Consider the following 23,979-nt stretch of genomic DNA (forward strand, 5'->3'; position numbering starts at 1 on the left):
TCTTTAGGCACTCTCAACCCTCTTGACAAATGCCAAGATGATCACTTTGTTAAACAAGCGAAAAAAACAGGTCAACACCAACAACATAAAAATAAGCCTGCGGCATCTGGAAAACCCAGGCGGTCTCCCATCCAGGTACAAACCAGGCCCAACCCTGCTTAGCTTCTGAGACCAAACGAGATTAGGCGCTTTCAGGGTGTTGTGCTCGTAGGCAATTTCTTTGTGCACTCTCAACCCTCTTGACACATGCCAAGATGGTCACCTTGGGAAACAAGGGAAAATAAAACAGGTCAACGCCGACAACATAATGAGAAGCCTACGGCACCTGGAATTCCCAAGCTGTCTCCCATCCAGGTACTAACCAGGCCCATTGCTGCTTAGCCTCCGAGATCAGATGAGATTGGGCTCTTTCAGGGTGATTTGGCCGTAGGCACTCTCTTTAGGCACTCTGAAGCCTCTTGACAAAGGCCAAGATGGTCACCTTGGGAAACAAGCTAAAAAAAACAGGTCAAAGCCAACAACATAAAAAGAAGCCTACGGCATCCAGTATTCCCAGGCGATCTCCCAATCAAGACACTAACCAGACCAGATCCTTCTATGGCACCTGGTCTTCCCAGGCAGTCTCCCATCCAGGTACAAACCAGGCCTGACGCTGCTTAGCCTCTGAAATCAGACGAGATCGGGTGCTTTCAGGTTGATGTGGCCGTAAGCATTCTCTTCAAGACACACCCAACCCTCTTGACAAACGCCAAGATGGTCGCCTTGAGAAACAAGCAAAAAAAACAGGTCAAAGCCAACAACATAAAAAGAAGCCTATGGGCTTACAGCGGACCCTAAGAGATGGGACCCACTAGCTCTGTCATGGTTCGGACGCTGTAATATGAACGCAATGCCACGACTTCTGTATCTACTACAAGCCTTACCTATCAAAATACCCCAGACTTTCTTTCATGCGGTTCGCTCAACCTTTATCAAGTTCCTCTGGCGCGGAAAACATATGCGTATTGGTAGGGCAATGCTGTTGCGACCGAAATTGCAGGGAGGTATTGGCTTCCCGGACCCTGCTCTATATTACACAGCGACGCACATGACACCGGTGGTTGACTGGTGCTGGTGTTCTTCCATATACTGTCCGGCCATGATAAAGTGTCTGCGCCGTACTGCGCATGCGCAGTACGGAGCAGACGAAGCTTCGGAAAATCTCCGAAGCCGAACGGCGCCTGCACGGTGAGTGGAGGTGGTAGCCCCACCATCCAAGCGGACATAGGGTTGTGAATATTAGAGGGCCCCTCGCAGGCGAGCTTAGCTCGCCACGCTTCGGGCTCGGCCTCGCTGCGCTCGGCTCTTTTATATTCTTACTCTATGTCCACTTGGATAGTGGGGATAGAAACTGGACTCAGTGCGCAGGCGCCGTTCATGCTCGGCAATTTTCGGAATCTGTGTTGCTGTGTACTGCGCATGCGCAGCACACAGCGGACACTATCCGATGGGGGACCATATGTGATAGGACACCGGCATGGGGAACTGAAGCTATGGGTCAAGCTAGAGCAGGAGATGGTGCGGGTTCCACTGACTGGTCTGCCTTGGGCGGGGAGGCCATTGGAGCCCTGTGTGACTACTCACCCATTAATTGGCCCCTCGCTCGCCGAGATGGATAGTTTTTTTCACCTTTCCCACCTGACTAACTTCCCTTCTCCTATGACCCCAATTATTGGACATCCTAGATTCCCTCCGGGCCTGTCTGACCAGGCCTTTACCAGGCAAGCCCCGAAAGGGCTTCTGAGAGCAGCCCTATTTCTTGGACCCACGGGCTTGATTCCCATGGGGACCATACTGCTAGAGCAAGTACCTGTTGCATTGGATAGCTGGAGAGCTAGACAGCTAATCCATTTCCTCTGATCACTACCTAACCATTCGTTCTTCTCTAGACAATTCCACCCCTTCGAGGAACTTTGCCTGGATGATGGCCCAGTTCGTGGTTTCCTCTCTAGGTCCTACCAAATCCTGACAGACGCACAATCCTCCACGGATCCACCCTTCCTAGCTAAATGGAAAAGGGACTTACAAACTACATTCTCCAAACCACAGAAGGACAGAATACTCTTTTTCGCCCATAAGTCGTCACTCTGCAGTAAATATCAGGAGATCTCATATAAGCTGATCACACGCTGGTATCGTACACCGGTGGTGTTGGCCAAAATATTCCCCGGTCAATCTGACCGCTGCTGTCGCTGCGGGCAACAGGCTGGCACCATTCTCCACATTTTCTGGGAATGCCCTAAATTACAAACATTCTGGCAGCCTGTCCTGAGACTCATCCACAAGTTCACAGACATTTCCTTAGCCAATGATCCCACAGCAGTTCTTCTCAATCTAACTCCTATGTCGAGAAAGCGTTATCATAAGTCCTTACTTAAACATCTCCTCAATGCAGCTAGGGCCTGTATCCCAAGTCAGTGGAAAGAGCAATCTGCTCCAATGGTGACCCAGTGGTTCGCAAGGGTAAATGATATTGAACGAATGGAAGACCTGACTGCCACAATGAGGGATAAAACGGAGGAGCATGGGAACAGATGGTTCTACTGGACCCAGTTTCGCTTTTCGGAAGAATACCTCCGCGAGACATAGTAAGCTCATGGTGATCGTTGGAGATCGCTGTTCCAAACGTTGGACAGCTGATGAGCTGGTGAGCCGAGGGTGTCTCTTGCTCCCTGGGAGGGGACCCCATCCTATCCACTCTACCCACGACACCCCCTTACCCCTTCTTTTCCTTTTCTGCCATTTCCTTCCCCAATCTTCTCTTTCCCCTTCTCCCTCCTTTCAGTTCTACTATTTCCCTTCTTAACTCAAAAAAGGGAAAAGAAAATGGTATGTTCCGACCCCATTTGACTACTACACAATACTCTTCCCCTATCTATGGATATCTAAACTCTTCGAGGATAGCAGGGCTAGTATCAATAATATTTTAAGTGGTAGAGGATCCCAACGAGATGGAGCTTTAATCTCATCTTGATATGACCGCAAAGCTGTACACATGCTATTCTCCTCTGACTTCTTACCATTGGCTCTGATATCCATGCAATATGATCGTTTGTTTGTAACTATTTGTATCACACATTCTGTGAAGTTGCCTTTGCATTGTATGTTGCATTCTACTAAATAAAATAAAAATAAAAAAGAAGCCTATGGCACCTGGTATTCCCAGGCAGTCTCCCATCCAGGTACTGTTTAGCGTACTGTTTAGCATCCGAGATCAGACGAGATTGGGTGCTTTCAGGGTGATGGGGCCATAGGTAATCTCTTCGGGCACTCTCAACCCTCTTGACATACGCCAAGATGGTCACCTTGGGAAACAAGTGAAAAAAAAAACAGGTCAAGGCCAACAACATAAAAAGAAGCCTACAGCACCTAGTATTCCCAGGTGGTCTCCAATCCAGGTACTAGCAAGGCCCAACCCTGTTTAGCTTCTGAGATCAGAGGAGATCGGGTGCTTTCAGGGTTATGTGCCCATAGGCAATCTCTTTGGGCATTCTCAACCCTCTTGACAAATGCCAAGATAGTCACCTTGAGATACAAGCGATAAAAAACAGGTCAATGTCAACAACATAAAAAGAAGAATACGGCACCTGGTATTCCAACGCCATCTCCCATCCAGGTACTAACTAGGCCCAACCCTTCTTAGCCTCAGAGAAGAGAAGAGATAGGGCTCTTTCAGGGTGATGCTGCTGTAAGCGATCTCTTTGGGCACTCTCAACCCTCTTGACAAATGCCAAGATGGTCACCTTGGGAAACAAGCAAAAAAAAAAAAAACGAATCAACGCAAACAACATAAAAAGAAGCCTACAATAACTGGTATTCCCTGGTGGTCTCCCATCCAGGTACTAACCAGGCCCGACTCTTCTTAGCCTCCAAGATCAGACGAGATTGGGTGCTTTCAGAGTGATGTGGCCATAGGCAAACTCTTCAGGCACTCTCAACCCTCTTGACAAACACCAAGATGGTCACTTTGGGAAACAAGCGAAAAAAAAACAGGTCAACGTCAACAACATAAAAAGAAGTCTACGACACCTGGTATTCCCAGGCGGTTTCCCATCCAGGTACTAACAAGGCCCGACTCTTCTTAGGCTCCAACATCAAACGAGATCGGGTGCTTTCAGGGTGATGTGCCCGTAGGAAATCTCTTCAGGCACTTTCAACCCTCTTGACAAAAGCCAAGATGGTCGCCTTGGGAAACAAGTGGAAAAAAAAACAGGTCAAGGCCAACAACATAAAAGGAAGCCTACAGCACCTAGTATTCCCAGGTGGTCTCCAATCCAGGTACTAGCAAGGCCCAACCCTGTTTACCTTCTGAGATCAGAGGAGATCGGGTGCTTTCAGGGTTATGTGCCCATAAGCAATCTCTTTGGGCATTCTCAACCCTCTTGACAAATGCCAAGATAGTCACCTTGAGACACAAGCGAAAAAAAACAGGTCAATTTCAACAACATAAAAAGAAGAATACGGCACCTGGTATTCCAACGCCATCTCCCATCCAGGTACCCACTAGGCCCAACCCTTCTTAGCCTCAGAGAAGAGAAGAGATAGGGCTCTTTCAGGGTGATGCTGCTGTAAGTGATCTCTTTGGGCACTCTCAACCCTCTTGTCAAATGCCAAGATGGTCACCTTGGGAAACAAGCAAAAAAAAAAAAAACGAATCAACGCCAACAACATAAAAAGAAGCCTACAATAACTGGTATTCCCAGGTGGTCTCCCATCCAGGTACTAACCAGGCCCGACTCTTCTTAGCCTCCAAGATCAGACGAGATTGGGTGCTTTCAGAGTGATGTGGCCATGGGCAATCTCTTCAGGCACTCTCAACCCATCTTGGCCTTTGTCAAGAGGCTTCAGAGTGCCCAAAGAGAGTGCCTACGGCCAAATCACTATACTATATATCTATATCTATAATAATAAATAATATTTTTAGTTATTATATATAAGATACTATATAGGTGATTTGGCCGTAGGCACTCTCTTTGGGCACTCTGAAGCCTCTTGACAAAGGCCAAGATGGTCACCTTGGGAATCAAGCTAAAAAAAACAGGTCAAAGCCAACAACATAAAAAGAAGCCTACGGCATCCAGTATTCCCAGGCGATCTCCCAATCAAGACACTAACCAGGGTGGGCGTGACCTAGGCATGAAGGAGTGAGGACGCTCTTTTCCGGAGCTCCCGGTCCGTGACCCCTCCACACCCCTTTACCACAGTCTGGTCGCATATTTCGGCATCGCCGACATCCCCGCGCTTCGGCGGAACACAGCCAGCCGAGCGGGGTCCGCCGCTGCTGCCATGGACAGGTACTTGGTCCCGCTGCAGCCTCCGGCCTCCACGCCAGATCCAGCCAAGATGGCGCCCGCGGCCTCCGGCGCTCCAGGACACGCGGTACAGAGGGAAGGTGAGCAGACTGCTATGCAGGGACACGACATGCCCCCGTTCTCCCCGCCTAGTGACTTGTCCCCGTGTCTCCCCCGCTCACTGTCCATGGCCTCGCTTGACAGCCCGGACCATAGCGGCCTGCCACCCTGGTTCCCTCACAACTCCCAACTATCCCAGAGACCCTCCCGCAGTGGAAGCCTCATCCCAGGACCGAATGGCCAGGCTGCTCTTACCTCAGACACACAGGGGGACCCACCGCTGCCACCAGCACCGGCATTATTGGGGGACAAGGCCATCCTAACTTTACTCCAAAACCTTCCCACTAAAGCAGACTTTAGCTGTATGACAGCCAGGATTGAAACGACCTTGCGACATGAAATCGCAGGGGTCAAACGTGACGTGTCGGCTACGAACGAGCGGGTGACCACCCTGGCATCGGATGTGACCTCCCTGACCACTGATGTTTCTGGCCTGCAAGCCGCACATGATACCCTTGCTGAAAGAGTCACACAGTTGCAACTCCTAGTGGATGACCTTGAGAATCGCAACCGCAGACGCAACATCAGGATCAGAGACTTGCCCGAAGCCGCTGGCCAGGCAGACCTCAAAGCCACAGTTACAGCTATATTTAACGCCTGTCTGGACCGCGCTGCTGACACAGTAATAGCCATTGATAGAGTCCACAGGACCCTGGGCCCCAGGAGCCCCACAGAGAACCGGCCACGTGACGTTTTATGCTGTCTCCACAATTACTCAGTTAGGGAGGATGTCCTGCAAGCGGCGTGGCGCAAAGGCAGCATTGATTTTGACGGGGCCCAAGTCACCCTTCTGCCAGATGTATCCCGCAAGACCCTCCAGATGAGACGCTGTCTGCGACCCCTTCTGGAACACCTAACTGAACGGAGGATTCCATACAAGTGGGGCCATCCGTTTCACCTTATAGTGCGCAAAAATGGGAGGCCCCTTGCGCTACGACACCCTTCGGAGGTCCCGTCCTTTCTGGAGGCTTTGGGCCTGCCCTCGGTTCAGGTCCCCGACTGGTTGGCTCCTGTTGTCCCCCAGGGAGCAGTGGCCCCGACGAACAACCCCTCAACCAGGCAACAGAGAGTGAGACGCCACCGTCGATCCCAACATCAGAGATCGCAGGCCCCTCAAGATCGTGAACCCTGAGAGAGTACAGTAATTTTCCGTTATTCCTGTGTTATACCCTTTTTTTTTTGTTTTCTTTTTCTCTACCAACATAGACGGCTGGAGTATCCAGCTTTGTGTTGTTTACCATGCCACGGGCCATTGTTCCCAGCGCCCCAGCTAGGGGAGAGGAAGGACATTGGAAGAACAGAGTTGGACACTGCGCTTCCTGGACGAAGCCCTGAGTTATTGGCGGTACTGTTCACCATTCTCGTTACTGTTTATCTACAGGTGCCCTAGTCTCGGCGCTCTTTGTGTTTTTGGACTGCCTGGTGGTGCCCCCGGGTGCCCCTGGGCGGCGTTCCTGCTCCCTCCCCCTCTCCTCCTCCCCCCCCCTTTTTTTCCTTTTTTTTTTTTTCTGGGGGGGGGGGGAGGGGTGGGTGCCTGGGTGGTATAAAGTTATCTATACTCTGTGTTGAAAAGTTTAATATGTTGGTCTAATTATGCACTGTTCTACTGTTGTTAACTGGCCGATACCTGCTGCAGTGATGTTCTATAATGCGTTTGATGTCGTAGTTAAGATGCCAAAGAAGCTCCGTGCACGCCCGATTGCGACTGCATGGACCATGGGATGCTGGAGGGGTACTGCACCGACGAGTTCCTCCCTCTGCAGTGCCTTACCTCTTCCCCCACTAGGCACCTCTGCCCTAACCGGCAGGTTCTCTCCGATAGGAGCTTTAGCAATTCCCCGATCTATCCCCACCCCTCCTACCCTCCTCCTCCCTACTAACTCCGGACCTTCTCCGCTTCGTTACTGCTTTTCCTTTTTCTCCTCCTCTTCCTCTGTGCTTGAACTCTATATCTACTACTGACTCTGGTGGGGACCGCCGGCCGGGTACCACTGCCGTCATGGCCCTGAAGCTGGTTTCCTGTAATGTGAAAGGGCTGAATGTACCTGAAAAAAGGTCCAGCTGCCTAACAGAATTGTGGCGGATGAAGCCCCAAATAGTTTTCCTCCAGGAGACCCATTTCAGGACAGACCAAATACCACGGCTTTATAGTAAGCACTTCCCCCTGGCCCACCACAGCACGTCCCCTACTTCCAAATCGAGAGGAGTGTGTGTTCTTCTTGCTAAAAACTTGCCGTGGCGCCTGTTAGCTGTCCAAGCCGATAGTGAAGGGAGATATCTCTTCATTAAGGGAACTCTCCACTCGCAAACTTTTACTCTTGCCAACCTATACATGCCGAATGTGGACCAGCTGCCGGCCTTAGAAGCATCCTTGGATGCCCTGGCTGCATTCTCGGAGGGTACTTTGATCATTGGGGGGGACTTTAACCTCACCTTGGACCCCCGCAGAGACTCATCATCGGGCACCTTTGCGATTTCTGCGAGAACGCGTTCACACATAAGAGACCTGCTACACTCCCACCGACTGATCGATGTGTGGCGTACGCTTCACCCACAGGATAGGGACTATACGTTCTTTTCCACCGCTCGTGGTTCTTACTCACGTATAGATATGTTTTTAGTCGCCCACAATGCTATCCCGGCGGTCACAGACGCTCAGACGCTCAGGCCACATAGCCCTGTCTGACCATGCCCCGATTTCTTTGATGCTGAAGCTACAACAGGAGTCGCGTGGTCAGTCCTGGTGGAGACTGAACGAGTCTCTCCTGAAGGACCCTGAGACCCACGCAGACCTGCTTAGGGAATTAGAAAGTTACTTTGATCATAACCGTGATTCTGTTTCCAACCCCCTCATGTTATGGGCGGCTCATAAATGCTACATTAGGGGCATTCTTATTAAACATGGTCATAGACTCAAAGTGGCCAAAACTGAGGCTCTCTCCAAACTTATTGCCAAGTTGCATGCGTGTGAACAACGACACAAATCCCAGCCGACTGCTGCGCTGGAGGTGGAGGTGAGAGATCTTAGAGAACAAATCAGAGATTTCTCTCTCTTTCAGGCTAGAACCAGACTCATGTGGGTCCGCAGGACGTATTATGAATATGGAGTCAAGTGTAGTAGGTCCCTAGCGAACTCCCTGCGTGCCCAACGCAACGCGTCCTTCATTCCAACCATAACCTCCCCTTCGGGTGCCAAGCTTCATGATTCACGGGAGATAGCGGAGTGTTTCCGATCTTTCTATGAAGCCCTTTATAACTTGCACCCCCGGGACTCAGGAGACACCCTCCAGGCCGGCACAGCGGCCATTGACGAGTACCTAGCTTCGGCAAACCTCCCGTCGCTGGTTCCCCCGGACCCACATCTGATTTTCCAATTGAATTTCCAGCCGCTTCTAAAAAATTTTGCCGTAGATCTAGAGAGGTGGTCAAAGTTGGCGACCTCTTGGTTTGGGAGATGCAATGTGCTCAAAATGAATGTAATGCCCAGACTCTTGTATCTATTATAAGCCTTACCGATAAAAATCCCCCAATCATTTTTTAAAGCCATGCGCTCCATCTTTATTCGATACGTATGGCAGGGCAGGCCTCCAAGACTCAGCCGAACATTACTGCTCAGACCAAAAGACAAGGGAGGGATTGGCCTCCCAGATCCGGCATGGTAATATACGGCGGTGCACATGAACAGAGCAGTTGACTGGTGCAGACACCTGAAGGATAAGCTGTGGGTTCGTCTGGAGCGTGAATCCGTACCATTTCCACTTGAGGGTTTGCCCTGGAGTGGACCGGGCTGGTCGGGAGCGACGTGGGCACACCCACTCATTGAGCCAACGTTACAAGAGCTAGACAGATATTTTACCCTGACGGGCGTGCCCAGTTTCCCTTCGCCCATGACTCCTATTATTGGACACCCACGCTTTGAACCCGGCATGACGGAAAAGTCTTTCCGCCTCAACCCTGACCGGGACCTTGTGCGGGCCTCTTCTTTTCTTGGCCCTAGGACATGGACAGCGGTCTCCACTATGTACGAGGCGTTAGCAACCACGGCCCTGGGACAGTGGAAGCTTGCCCAACTCTCCCACTTCTTGAAATCTTTGCCAAACAGTGGCGAATTCCGCAGACCCCTAACATCGTTTGAGGAGGTATGCTCAGGAGAGGAACCGACCCGAGGGTCTCTTTCCCTGTCATATCGCATCCTACTGGACCAACTCTCCCAGGGTAACCTGGTGTTCGTGGAAAAATGGGAGCGAGACCTGCATGTCCGGCTCTCGCCAGACCAGAAGAACCGCGTGCTTCTTTTTGCGCACAAGTCATCCCTATGTAGTAAATACCAGGAAATAGCTTATAAAATTTTGACCCGATGGTACAGGACCCCCACTGTCCTGGCGGCTATGTTTCCCGGTCACAGCCCTTTGTGCTGGAGATGCGGTGAACAAGCCGGCACGTTACTACATATCTTCTGGGAATGCCCTCAACTGGCCCATTTCTGGAGACAGGTTCTCAATATCATTTTTGACCTCACGGCTATTGATCTCCAGAACAACGCAGCTGCGATCTTCCTCAATCTGACCCCACTCTCGAGCAAGAAGTACCATAAATCTCTCTTAAAACATCTTCTGAGTGGGGCCAGGGCATGTATACCTAGCATGTGGAAACAGCAGGCCGCTCCACTGGTGTCTCACTGGTTTGCAAGAGTTTGCGACATCTACCGTATGGAACAGCTCACATCAGCGTTAGGCGACAGGGAGGAAGAGCACACTGCTCGTTGGTTGTCTTGGAGCCTGTTCAGGTTTTCCGACGCATACAGATCCTATCTGTAGGCTCTGGCACGTGTATAGAGGGAAGGGTCCGGTCGTGGGAACCCATCGGAGTCCTCTTTCTTTCTCTCCCTTCTCGTATACCACCCTGGTTCACTCTCTCCCCCGTCTGCCTCGTAGCACTGTTAGCCCCCTATAACTTTCATTCTTTCTACCCCCATACCCTTCTCCTGCCCATTTGCTCCCCCCTCTTTCCTTACCCCCTAACTCCCAAGTATAATTAAAATACATGGTGATTGCAAGGATCTTTTCGTTTTGTTCCCTCGATTTCCCAGCCAGGGGTTGGTGGCCCTCGGGGTGGTCCCGGCTGAGCTCTTTGACCAGTAGAATGAAGGTGACCGATGTTAGAGGCCCCTCAGTTTGGGCCTTGAGGGGGATCGCCCCGGGGACTGCCCTGGTTTATAAGTAGACACTGGGGTGCCAGATCATTAGAGTGGGATAATGTGGTGGCCTAGCCACGGCTGGGGCTGCTGCTGACATAAGTTGTTAGGTTTCCCCCGGTCCCCCACAAAGTATTAACTATGTATTTTTGTTAACCTGGAAAACTGAGGGATCTATGTCTTTTACAGTTTGTCTCTGTATTACCTGCAATCCGTAAATAAAGAATTTTAAAAAAAAAAGTCACTAACCAGACCAGATCCTTCTATGGCACCTGGTCTTCCCAGGGAGTCTCCCATCCAGGTACTAACCAGGCCTGACGCTGCTTAGCCTCTGAAATCAGACGACATCGGGTGCTTTCAGGTTGATGTGGCCGTAAGCGTTCTCTTCAAGACACGCCCAACCCTCTTGACAAACGCCAAGATGGTCGCCTTGAGAAACAAGCAAAAAAAACAGGTCAAAGCCAACAACATAAAAAGAAGCCTATGGGCTTACAGCGGACCTTAAAAGATGGGACCCACTAGCTCTGTCATGGTTCGGACGCTGTAATGTGTTGAAGATGAACACGATGCCACGACTTCTGTATCTACTACAAGCCTTACCTATCAAAATACCCCAGACTTTCTTTCATGCGGTTCGCTCAATCTTTATCAAGTTCCTCTGGCGCGGAAAACATATGCGTATTGGTAGGGCAATGCTATTGCGACCGAAATTGCGGGGAGGTATTGGCTTCCCGGACCCTGCTCTATATTACACAGCGACGCACATGACACCGGTGGTTGACTGGTGCCGGTGTTCTGCCATATACTGTCCGGCCATGATATAGTGTCCGCGCCGTACTGCGCATGCACAGTACGGAGCAGACGAAGCTTCGGAAAATCTCCAAAGCTGAACGGCGCCTGCGCGGTGAGTGGAGGTGGTAGCCCCACCATCCAAGCGGACATAGGGTTGTGAATATTAGAGGGCCCCTTGCAGGCGAGCTTCGCTCGCCACGCTTCGGGCTTTGCCTCGCTGCGCTCAGCTCTTTTATATTCTTACTCTATGTCCACTTGGATAGTGGGGATAGAACCTGGACTCAGTGCGCAGGCGCCGTTAATGCTCGGCAATTTTCGGAATGCGCAGTACACAGCGGACACTATCCGATGGGGGACCATATGTGATAAGACACCGGCATGGGGAACTGAAGCTATGGGTCAAGCTAGAGCAGGAGATGGCGCGGGTTCCACTGGCTGGTCTGCCTTGGGCGGGGAGGCCATTGGAGCCCTGTGTGACTACTCACCCGTTAATTGGCCCCTCGCTCGCCGAGATGGATAGTTTTTTTCACCTTTCCCACCTGACTAACTTCCCTTCTCCTATGACCCCAATTATTGGACATCCTAGATTCCCTCCGGGCCTGTCTGACCAGGCCTTTACCAGGCAAGCCCCGAAAGGGCTTCTGAGAGCAGCCCTATTTCTTGGACCCACGGGCTTGATTCCCATGGGGACCATACTGCTAGAGCAAGTACCTGTTGCATTGGATAGCTGGAGAGCTAGACAGCTAATCCATTTCCTCGGATCACTACCTAACCATTCGTTCTTCTCTAGACAATTCCACCCCTTCGAGGAACTTTGCCTGGATGATGGCCCAGTTCGTGGTTCCCTCTCTAGGTCCTACCAAATCCTGACAGACACACAATCCTCCACGGATCCACCCTTCCTAGCTAAATGGAAAAGGGACTTACAAACTACATTCTCCAAACCACAGAAGGACAGAATACTCTTTTTCGCCCATAAGTCGTCACTCTGCAGTAAATGTCAGGAGATCTCATATAAGCTGATCACACGCTGGTATCGTACACCGGTGGTGTTGGCCAAAATATTCCCCGGTCAATCTGACCGCTGCTGTCGCTGTGGACCAAATGTGGCACCATTCTCCACATTTTCTGGGAAAGCCCTAAATTACAAACATTCTGGCAGCCTGTCCTGAGACTCATCCACAAGTTCACAGACATTTCCTTAGCCAATGATCCCGCAGCAGTTCTTCTCAATCTAACTCCTATGTCGAGAAAGCGTTATCATAAGTCCTTACTTAAACATCTCCTCAATGCAGCTAGGGCCTGCATCCCAAGTCAGTGGAAAGAGCAATCTGCTCCAATGGTGACCCAGTGGTTCACAAGGGTAAATGATATTGAACGAATGGAAGACCTGACTGCCACAATGAGGGATAAAACGGAGGAGCATGGGAACAGATGGTTCTACTGGACCCAGTTTCGCTTTTCGGAAGAATACCTCCGCGAGAAATAGTAAGCTCATGGTGATCGTTGGAGATCGCTGTTCCAAACGTTGGACAGCTGATGAGCTGGTGAGCCGAGGGCGTCTCTTGCTCCCTGGGAGGGGACCCCACCCTATCCACTCTACCCACGACACCCCCTTACCCCTTCTTTTCCTTTTCTGCCATTTCCTTCCCCAATCTTCTCTTTCCCCTTCTCCCTCCTTTCAGTTCTACTATTTCCCTTCTTAACTCAAAAAAGGGAAAAGAAAATGGTATGTTCCGACCCCATTTGACTACTACACAATACTCTTCCCCTATCTATGGATATCTAAACTCTTCGAGGGTAGCAGGGCTAGTATCAATAATATTTTAAGTGGTAGAGGATCCCAACGAGATGGAGCTTTAATCTCATCTTGATATGACCGCAAAGCTGTACACGTGCTATTCTCCTCAGACGTCTTACCATTGGCTCTGATATCCATGCAATATGATCATTTGTTTGTAACTATTTGTATCACACATTCTGTGAAGTTGCCTTTGCATTGTATGTCGCATACTACTAAATAAAAAAACAAAAAAAACAGAAGCCTATGGCACCTGGTATTCCCAGGCGGTCTCCCATCCAGGTACTAACCAGGCCCGACACTGTTTAGCATCCGAGATCAGACGAGATTGGGCTCTTTCAGGGTGATGCTGCTGTAAACGATCTCTTTGGGCACTCTCAACCCTCTTGACAAATGCCAAGATGGTCACCTTGGGAAACAAGCAAAAAAAAGAAAACGAATCAACGCCAACAACATAAAAAGAAGCCTACAATAACTGGTAATCCCAGGTGGTCTCCCATCCAGGTACTAACCAGGCCCGACTCTTCTTAGCCTCCAAGATCAGATGAGATTGGGTGCTTTCAGAGTGATGTGGCCATAGGCAATCTCTTCAGGCACTCTCAACCCTCTTGACAAACACCAAGATGGTCACTTTGGGAAATAAGCGAAAAAAAAACAGGTCAACGCCAACAACATAAAAAGAAGTCTACGACACCTGGTATTCCCAGGCGGTCTCCCATCCAGGTACTAACAAGGCCCGACTCTATTAGCCTCCAACATCAAACGAGATCGGGTGCTTTCAGGGTGATGTGCCCGTAGGCAATCTCTTCAGGCACTTTCAACCCTCTTGACAAACGCCAAGATGGTCACCTTGGCACTTTATGCAGGCCACCCTGGAACATATAGGTCTTGGCCCCAACATGATGAGCTGGGTAATGTCGCTTTACTCCACGCCATCGGCAGCGGTACGGGTGACCGAGTGGTGCTCGGACTCTTTCCCCATCACTAATGGGACGAGGCAGGGGTGGTCTCTGTCTCCCCTAATTTTAATTCTGACACTGGAACCACTTATGTGTCACGTTTGGAATGACCCGAATATTACTGGCATATCCAAACCCTCGGCACACCACAAAATTGCGGCGTACGCTGACGATCTAATTTTTTCCGTCTCCAATCCACACATTTTGCTTCCCAAAATACTTGCATCTCTACAGCGACACGGCAGCCTATCAAACTATAAAAACAATTACGCCAAGTCGGCTGTATTGAATATATCGGTCCCGGATGGTGAGGCCAAGAGGCTCCGCACCTCTTTTCCATTCTACTGGGCTGAAAAATCTATACGTTAACATCGCAGCGGATTTAGCGCAATTGTACCTGCTTAATTTTGTCCCTCTCCTGGATAGACTGAAATCTGATTTGGGAAACTGGCATGCTTTAACACTGACCTGGTTCGGGCGCTGTAATGCATTCAAAATGATGGCCCTCCCTCGGATCTTATACATGTTCCAGACATTACCGATCCGGTTACCCCCAATTTTTTTCAGACAACTGCAGGTGCTGCTCCGGGACTTTATTTGGGCGCGCAAACTGCCCAAAGCCCGTTTGCAATTGCTTGCCAGACCAAAGGACAAGGGGGGTCTGGGTCTCCCAGATCTCAGACAATACTACAGAGTGACTCTGCTAGAGAGAGTCGTTGATTGGCATTGTAATGGCCCACACAAGCAGTGGGTGGAGATGGAGATTGAGGATGGATCCATTCCCCTATTGACCTCCCCGTGGCTCCTGTCCTCCCTACGAAAAGACCTCAGAGGTCACCCCGTAGTGGGAGCTAGGTTGGCTGTTGTGCGGAGGTTGTTCCGCTGCACACACATTGCTCCCCTGCCATCACCAATGACTCCGGTTATAGGTAATCCAGACTTCCCACCGGGATTTACCAACAAGAAACTGCGACAGTTGACAGTGGTGGGGAAACAGCATCTGGGAGAGGTGTGGCCCACGGGAGGGCTCCCGACCACGCAAACTGTCGCCAAGCTTTCTGACCCTCCGCTTGACTTGTTTAGTGCTTATAAACTTTGTCACTTTCTTCTGGCCATACAAAGGGCCCCCTACACTCCTAGAGACCTGACACCCTATGAATCCATCTGTCACAAAAGGGAACCTGTGCGACACACCCTCTCCCTCCTGTACAACCTATTGAGTAGTCAGGAGGAGGAGTCGACCCCCACCATTTATCCACAAATGGGAGAGGGACTTAGGCATCACATTTACCCCACAACAGATAGGGAAGATCATGACCTTAGTACATAAAGCTTCCATCGCAAACCAATATCAAGATACAAGATAGTCTCACGCTGGTATAGAGTCCCATACCTTCTGAATAAAATGGATAGATCGATCCCGGATGTTTGTTGGAGGTGAAATTCAGATATGGGGACCATGGGACACCTTTTCTGGGCATGCCCGACCTTGAGGAACTTTTGGGTTCCCAGTAGCGTGCCTTCTACACTTGACCGAACAGCCTGTTCGAAAATACAAAAAAACCCTCACAATGCAACTCCTGAATGCTGCCCGGGCCTGCATTCCCGCACTGTGGAGGCAGCCTCAGCCCCCATCCAAGGTGCTGTGGTATTCCAAAGTCAATCATATTCTCCGGATGGAAGAATTGACCGCCACCCTTCACAACACTGAAGAGGCATTTAGTGTTACATGGAGGCCCTGGAGGTATTTCACTGGTACTCGAGACTACATTCGGGAGGTGAGCAGTGCCTCCGTCCCAGAAAACGACTGAACATCTAACGTTTACCTACGTAGGCCATGTCTGCCCTGGGTGGCATTCCCCCCTCCCTTTTTGTCTTTATTTTTCTTTTTTTCCCCGTCGCCATCCCCCCACCTCCTCTCTCTCCGTCTTTGCACTCTCTTCTTCCCCCGTCCTCCCTTTTGACTATGCCTTGTCTCCTTACTAGCCTTCGGGACCCAGAAGAACCCCTGGGTTCTGGACATGACCGGCTCATATTTTACTCTAGTTCACGTAGGTCATGATAAGCTGGCTCGCTGTGGTCCCAGTTGTTCTCCATGATTACATTTGTCCGAACGGAGCTGCACTAGTTATACTGTACTACATGTCGGAGGTGGGGTTTCTCTATTTTCTGCATGAAACTGTAGGACTCCCCTCTGAGAACCCAGAAATATTTGGCTGCCTATTTTTTGTTAGCATGTAATTGTGACCCTGGGTCATGCTGTATGGTTGACTGTTATATTTATGTTGTTCTACTTAATAAAATAATAATAAAAATAAAGAAAATAAGTCAATGCCAACAACTTAAAACTAAAGCCTATGGCATCGAGAAATCCCAGGCGGTCTCCCATCCAGGTACTAACCATGTCCCAACCCTGCTTAGCCTCTGAGATCAAATGCACGCTCAACCCTCTTGACAAACGCCAAGATGGCCACTTTGGGAAACAAACAAAAAAAACAAGTCAACGCCAACAACATAAAAAGAAGCCTGCGGCATCTGGAAAACCCAGGAGGTCTCTCATCCAGGTACAAACCAGGCCCAACCCTGCTTAGCCTCTGAGACCAAACGAGATTGGGCGCTTTCAGGGTGTTGTGCCCGTAGGCAATTTCTTTGTGCACTCTCAACCCTCTTGACAAATGCCAAGATGGTCACCTTGGGAAACAAGGGAAAAAAAACAGGTCAAAGCCAAGAACATAAAAAGAATCCTACGGCATCCGGAATTCCCAGGCGATCTCCCAATCAAGACACTAACCAGGCCAGATCCTTCTATGTCACCTGGTCTTCCCAGGCAGTCTCCCGTCCAGGTACTAACCAGGCCTGATGCTGCTAAGCCTCTGAAATCAGACAAGATCGGGTGCTTTTAGGGTGATGTGGCCGTAAGCGTTCTCTTCAAGACACGCCCAACCCTCTTGACAAACGCCAAGATGGTCGCCTTGAGAAACAAGCGAAAAAAACAGTTCAAAGCCAACAACAAAAAAAGAAGCCTATGGCACCTGGTATTTCCAGGCAGTCTCCCATCCAGGTACTAACCAGGCCCGACACTGTTTAGCCTCTGAGATCAGATGAGATTGGGCGCTTTCAGGGTGATGGGGCCGTAGATGATCTCTTTGGGCACTCTCAACCCTCTTGTTGGGCACCTGGTATTCACAGATGGTCTCCCATACAGGAATTAACCAGGCCGTACACTGCTAGGCCTCCGAGATCAGATGAGATTGTGCGCTTTCAGGGTGATGTGGCCATAGGTGTTCTATTTAGACACTCTCAACCCTCTTGACAAATACCAAGATGGTTATCTTGGGAAACAAGTGAAAAAAAAAGGTCAACGCCAACAACATAGACCCTGCCGGTCTCCCATCTGACCCAGACCCTGCTTAGCCTCTGAGATCGGGCGCTTTCAGGGTGATGTGACCTCAGGCGAACGCTTTGGGACATACTCAAAACTCTTGACTGATGCTAAAATGGTCACCTTGGGAAACAAGCGAAAGAAAAACAGGTCAAAGTACTATCCAGGCCGGACCCTGCTTAGCCTCTGAGATCAGATGAGATCGGGCGCTTTCAGGGGGATGTGGCCGTAGGAGATTTCTTTGGGCTCTCTCAGCCCTCTTGACAAATGCCAAGATGATCACCTTGGGAAACAAGCGGAAAAAAAAAACCATGTCAACGCCAACAACATAAAAAGAATCCTACGGCACCTGGTATTCCCAGTTGGTCTCCCATCCAGTTACTAATCAGGCCCGACAATGCTTAGCCTCCGAGATCAGACAAGATCAGGCACTTTCAAGGTGATGGGGCCATAGGCGATCTCTTCGGGCACTCTCAACCATCTTGACAAACGCCAACATGGTCATCTTGGGAAACAAGCGAAAAAAAACAAGTCATTGCCAACATTGGAGGCTAAGCAGGGTTGGGCAATCAGTTTCCTTGCCTGAAATAGGCATCTCAGAACTGCCATCTGGCTACTTCCCGAGTTTCCAACTCCTTCAACTAATCCCAGGAGACAATACTTCGCCCCCATCCTGGTGGAGGTTCCAACCACCCGATCAATGGTTCCTGTCACCTCTGTCCAGTAGCGGATCAACTTCGGGCATCTCCAAAACATGTGCATCATGTCTCCCCCCATGTTCCCGCACCGGGGGCAACTTGCGTCCGGCCGTTCGGCCAAACTGAAAAAGTTTACGAGGAGCATAATAGGTTCTATATAATAAGAACAGATGTGACATCCTGTGTGAGGAGAGCCACAATTCACCACAGGCAGGATTCCTGTGGCCAATTATAGCTCAGGGGGGTTTAGTACACACCCCACACTATATAAGGCCGCCAGCACGGCGGCCTTGTATAGTGTGTTGCGGTGGTCAGGGAAAGAGGACGATAGGCAGGGACAGTGTCTTTACTGCTTGGGAACCTAGCACTGTTACAGTGGGTGTTATGTGCCTCCTGCACAGTACACACCTGAAGCTACCCTTTATTACTGGTGTTCAATTTCTGCAATACATGCATCTGCAGTGCAGAAGTTAGAATCGGTGTTGTGTGCCTCCTGCACAGTATACACCTTATTGCTGGTGTTCTGTTTCTGTAATACAGGAACCTAGCACTGTTACAGTGCTAGGGTGTACAGAGAAGCTGGTATATATAGAAGACTACAGCATACAGAAGAAAGGCTAGTGAATACAGAATACAGGTTTCGTGTATGTAGATAGGCTTGAGTATACAGAGATGCTAGAGTAAACAGTGAGGCTGGGGTACACAGAGAGGCTAGTTTAAAGACAAATACAAAGATGTTAGTGTATATAGAGAGGTTAGTGTATAGAGAGAGTCGAGTCTATACAGAAAGGACAGTGCATATAGAGAAGCTAGTGTATACAGAAAGGGTATACATGAAAGCTGACATTCTATACAGAAGACTGGGTAGTGTATACAGAGAGTCTAGTGGGTACAGAAGACAGGCTGGTGTATTCTAGCTAGATTTTACAGTCTAGTGTATACAGAAGACAGGCTGTGGTATACAGAGAGTTTAGTGTATTCAGAGAGTCTAGTGTATACATAAGACTGGCTAGTTTACACAGTGTTTACAGAGATGCAAGGGTGTACAGAGAAGCTGGTATATAGAGAAGACTACAGCATACAGAAGAAAGGCTAGTTAATACACAATACAGAAGACTCGTGTATGTAGATAGGCTTGAGTATACAGAGATGCTAGAGTAAACAGTGAGGCTGGGGTACACAGAGAGGCTAATTTAAAGAGAGATATACAAAGATGTTAGTGTATATAGAGAGGTTAATGTATAGAGAGGGTCGAGAGTATACAGTAAGGACAGTGCATATAGAGAAACTAGTGTATACAGAAGACAGGCTTGGGTATACATCAAATCTGACAGTGTATACAGAAGACTGGGTAGTGCATACAGAGAGTCTATTGGGTAAAGAAGACAGGCTGGTGTATTCTAGCTAGTTTTTACAGTCTAATGTATACAGAAGACAGGCTGTGGTATACTGAGGGTTTAGTGTATTCAGAGAGTCTATTGTACAGAGATGCAAGGGTGTACAGAGAAGCGAGAAGCTAGTATATATAAGGCTAGTGAATACAGGCTAGTGAATACAGAATACAAACTCGTGTACGCAGATAGGCTTGAGTATACAGAGATGCTAGAGTAAACAATGAGGCTGGGGTACACAGAGAGGCTAATTTAAAGAGAGGCTAGTATATACAAAGATGTTAGTGTATATAGAGAGGTTAGTGTATAGAGAGAGTCGAGTGTATACAGATAGGACAGTGCATATAGAGAGACTAGTGTATACAGAAGACAGGCTTGGGTATACATCCAAGCTGACAGTGTATACAGAAGACTGGGTAGTGTATACAGAGATTCTAGTGGGTACAGAAGACAGGCTGGTGTATTCTAGCTAGTGTTTACAGTCTAGTGTATACAGAAGACAGGCTGTTGTATACAGAGGGTTTAGTGTATTACAGAGATGCAAGGGTGTACAGAGAAGCTAGTATATATAGAAGACTACAGCATACAGAAGAAAGGCTAGTGAATACAGAATAAAGGCTGGCTTCTACGGAGAGGCTACCACTACGGAGATGCAGAACACTATCTAGGGTATATAGAGAGGCTAGATTATACAGAGAGGCTAGTGCATAGAGTGAAGCTATTGTATATAGAAGCCTGGTTAGTGTATACAGAGAAGCTAGTGTGTACAGAAGAAAGGCTAGACAGGTTATAAAGAGAGACAAGTTTTTACAGAAGACAGTTTGGGGTATACAGAGATGCTAGTTTATACAGAGAGACTAATGTATACAGAAGACGGGCTAGTGTATTCAGAACATAGGCTAGTGTATATCGAAGACAGGCTATTGTATGCAGAAGACCGGCTAGTGTAAACATGCTGGTGTATATAGAGAAGGCTAGTGAATTTAGAGGGTATGCTAAGTGATAACAGAAGACAATCTGGGCTATACAGAGACATTTCATCATTTCATCTAGCTCACATCTCTAATGGAGTTTGTCTCATTGCCATGTTATGCCTTTTCATTCTTATGCTAAATATAGATCACTACACGATTTTAATCATCCACATCAAGCATGCAATAAAACTATCATACATCAAAATAAACCATGTACTCTTTTGCTCTATTTTGCATATTTGTAACGGGACTGTGAGTATGTGACAGTCCTGACACACCATCCTGACTTATTTTTCTATATTTCTTATTAGAAATGGAGAGTACTATCTCAAAATCCGCTTAAATCTATTCACTTCGATGAGTTCTACCGCTAATTGTACCTTAATGCAAAATGTTCACAAAACCATCCATTTGCTACCAGACATGCTGCACATACTAAGAGTAATGTAAATATCGCTCTCTAACGATGTAAACAGTTTTATTGCTTTTCTGACATTGACCGAGTATCTCTGACATTAACTGAGTATCTCTCTGCACTTGGATCTTAATAATAATAATAATAATAATAATAGGATTGTGTAATGCAAACATCAACTAGTCTAATATAAGCTTTCTCATTGGTACCGGCATATCCTTTAAATTTAGACTAACGCAACTATTTCTCGGCCATTTTCAAGCTAAGCTTTCAATCTCTTACCTTTGAACAGCGATACTTCCTCCCTACAATATTAAGCCATTTAAATGTCCTATTAGTCGCCTATATTATACAACTCTCTGAAAACCCTATATGTAGAGAATAAAACTAGTCTTACATCTAAATAAAACAGTTTTATTGCTCAACCAAGTATCAGCTGTCATGACAAATAAAGTTTCCACTGTTTGACTCTATTTTCTGTATTACTTCTTTTTCGCTACCTCTATGCAATAGGATTCTCTTTCCAGTGGAAACGGAAAACAGTCAGTGTAAGCCGTCTTCTTGAGCATCAAAATTAATGGAACGATTTACACGTTGGAATTTGCAAGCTACGTCAATTTACTGTTAAATAGAGTACCTTTGCATTTATCCCTTGACTTTGCTACTATCCCTTGATCCCGATTTACACGTTGGAATTTGCAAGCTACGTCAATTTACTGTTAAATAGAGTACCTTTGCATTTATCCCTTGACTTTGCTACTATCCCTTGATCCCTTGATCGTCTATACATACTGCCTCAAAATTTTCCTAATTTGTTTTGCTATACTTATTATTATTATTTTATAGAGATTACTATCTCTAAATCATTGTAACAAATTATAATGTCTACAGCTAATTTTACGTTAAATCAAAAGTCACACAAAACCATCTTTTTAAAACCTTTTACACACTGCACATTAAGATTAATGCAACCATCTATCGCTACCTCTATGCAATAGGATTCTCTTTCTGACTCTATTTTGTGTATTACTTTTTCTCCACATTAACTGTCACACTGATAACCATTTGTAACACATAACACTTGCAACACATTTTTTAACAGCGGCAAAAAGTGAGAAAAGCAGTGGGACTTGATTGAGAAGTGGTTGCAGTAGCAAAGCATAGCAATACAGTTTGATTACATTAATAACACATAATGCAACTATTTTACATTCATTTTACATTCACATCATGCATACATCCTAATGTAAGCTGTCTATCACTATTAATGTTCATGGTTACTGATACATTATGCCGATGACCAATGGAAACGGAAAACAGTCAGTGTAAGCCGTCTTCGTGCGTAACATATTTAATGGAACGATTTACACGTTGGAATTTTCAAGCTACGTCAATTTACTCTTAAATACCCTTTAGCTGCTTAGCTCACACTTTGCTGTATGTAGCCGCGTTTACATGTAAGTAACCAATGGGGATTGACATTTCATGTCCAGCTCACATCTCTAATGCAATTTGTCTCTTTGCCATGTCATACTTTGCCAGTTATTATACTTTCTCATCCGATAGAAACCTAGTCGTTGCTGATATTTCATGATTACAGCAATCATCTCATCTAATTGCTATTCCTACATTCTGCCTTGGTATTACTTTACAACGCTCTATTGAACAATGTAAAGGTAAGCTAGATATTTTGTGTATTTCCAGTTAAACTCGACCTGTATATACTGTCTCAATATTATCCTTTCTAATTTTGCTAAATTAGATTATAGAGTTTGCTATGTCTAAATCCAGGTTACCTACTCACCTTTATTACGTATACTGCTAATTTTAGGATAATACAAAACCATCTTATTGCTTCTTTACACGCTGCACATATTAAGAGTAATGCAAAGCTACCGTGAACAGTTTAATTGCTCGTCTCACATTTAGCTGGTATCTCTCTGCTATAGGAAACTGAATTTGTACTAGAACGATCACTCATCTAATATCAGTCCACTCAGTGCTACCGGGATAACTTTTACATTTAGAGTAATGAAATGATTTCTCAGTCATTTTGGAGCTACTGCAACTAACGCTTCCGATCTCATTTCGACTGCAATACTTAATCTCTGCTATTGCAGAATATTTAGCTGCTTAGCTCACACTTTGCTGTACGTAGCCCTGGAGATTGGCATTTCAACTCTAATTCATATTCACATTTCTAATGCAGTTTGTCTTTTTGCCATGTTATCCTCTGTTAGTTATTATGCTTGCTCATCCTTGTGCTCCAATATCACTACATGATTAAAGACACGTAATGAACTTGATTGATAAAAACCTACACACGTTGTTGCTGTTATTTCGTGTATTTCCACTTAAACCCGTTATAGTTATTTTGCTATATTTATATACTAGTATAAACAGATTACTATCTCTAAATCCTGGTAAACCAGCTCACACTAAACCATCTAATTTCTACCTTACACGCAGCACATATTAACATATTAACATTTAGCCGGTATAGTGAAATAGTAAACGAAATGTGTAGATCACTCATCTAATATCGTCTTTTCAGTGCAACCGGAACATATTTTAAATTTAGAGTAATGCAACGATTTCTCAGTTTTATGAAGCTACTGCAACTAACGCTTTGGATCTCTTTCCTGATAAATTACGCTCTGCAATATTAAGCCATGTAAATTGTCCTATTGGTCTGCTAACAATGCTATGTATAATAATCTGTATACACTAGCCTATCTTTTGTACACATTTGCCTCTCTGTATAAACTAACCGGTCTTCTGTATACACTAGTCCGCCTGTATACACTAGCAAGTCTGTGTAACCAAGCCTCTCTCTCTGCATACCCTAGCCTCCATCTCTTGCATAAACCAGGACCTTCTTCTGTATAATCTAGCCTAACTGTATACACTAGCCTGTATGCAT

At 47.3% G+C, this 23,979-nt stretch overlaps 9 pseudogenes; all 9 read right to left on the minus strand.

Annotated features, from left to right (window-relative positions):
• Positions 1-313: 313 nt before the first annotated feature.
• Positions 314-432, minus strand: LOC143948334 (5S ribosomal RNA; annotated as a pseudogene).
• Positions 433-3,396: 2,964 nt separating this feature from the next.
• On the minus strand, positions 3,397-3,515 carry LOC143948414 (5S ribosomal RNA; annotated as a pseudogene).
• A 322-nt stretch (positions 3,516-3,837) lies between these two features.
• LOC143946965 (5S ribosomal RNA) lies at positions 3,838-3,956 on the minus strand (annotated as a pseudogene).
• A 320-nt stretch (positions 3,957-4,276) lies between these two features.
• Positions 4,277-4,395, minus strand: LOC143949192 (5S ribosomal RNA; annotated as a pseudogene).
• A 322-nt stretch (positions 4,396-4,717) lies between these two features.
• On the minus strand, positions 4,718-4,836 carry LOC143947430 (5S ribosomal RNA; annotated as a pseudogene).
• An 8,642-nt stretch (positions 4,837-13,478) lies between these two features.
• Positions 13,479-13,597, minus strand: LOC143949520 (5S ribosomal RNA; annotated as a pseudogene).
• A 103-nt stretch (positions 13,598-13,700) lies between these two features.
• Positions 13,701-13,819, minus strand: LOC143947609 (5S ribosomal RNA; annotated as a pseudogene).
• A 3,397-nt stretch (positions 13,820-17,216) lies between these two features.
• On the minus strand, positions 17,217-17,335 carry LOC143949727 (5S ribosomal RNA; annotated as a pseudogene).
• Positions 17,336-17,915: 580 nt separating this feature from the next.
• LOC143949551 (5S ribosomal RNA) lies at positions 17,916-18,034 on the minus strand (annotated as a pseudogene).
• Between the last annotated feature and the right edge of the window lie 5,945 nt (positions 18,035-23,979).

Source organism: Lithobates pipiens, unplaced genomic scaffold, assembly GCF_037356315.1.
Source record: "Lithobates pipiens isolate NorthernLeopardFrog02 unplaced genomic scaffold, aLitPip1_a1.2 Scaffold_30, whole genome shotgun sequence".
In the NCBI taxonomy this organism is placed as follows: Eukaryota; Metazoa; Chordata; class Amphibia; order Anura; family Ranidae; genus Lithobates; species Lithobates pipiens.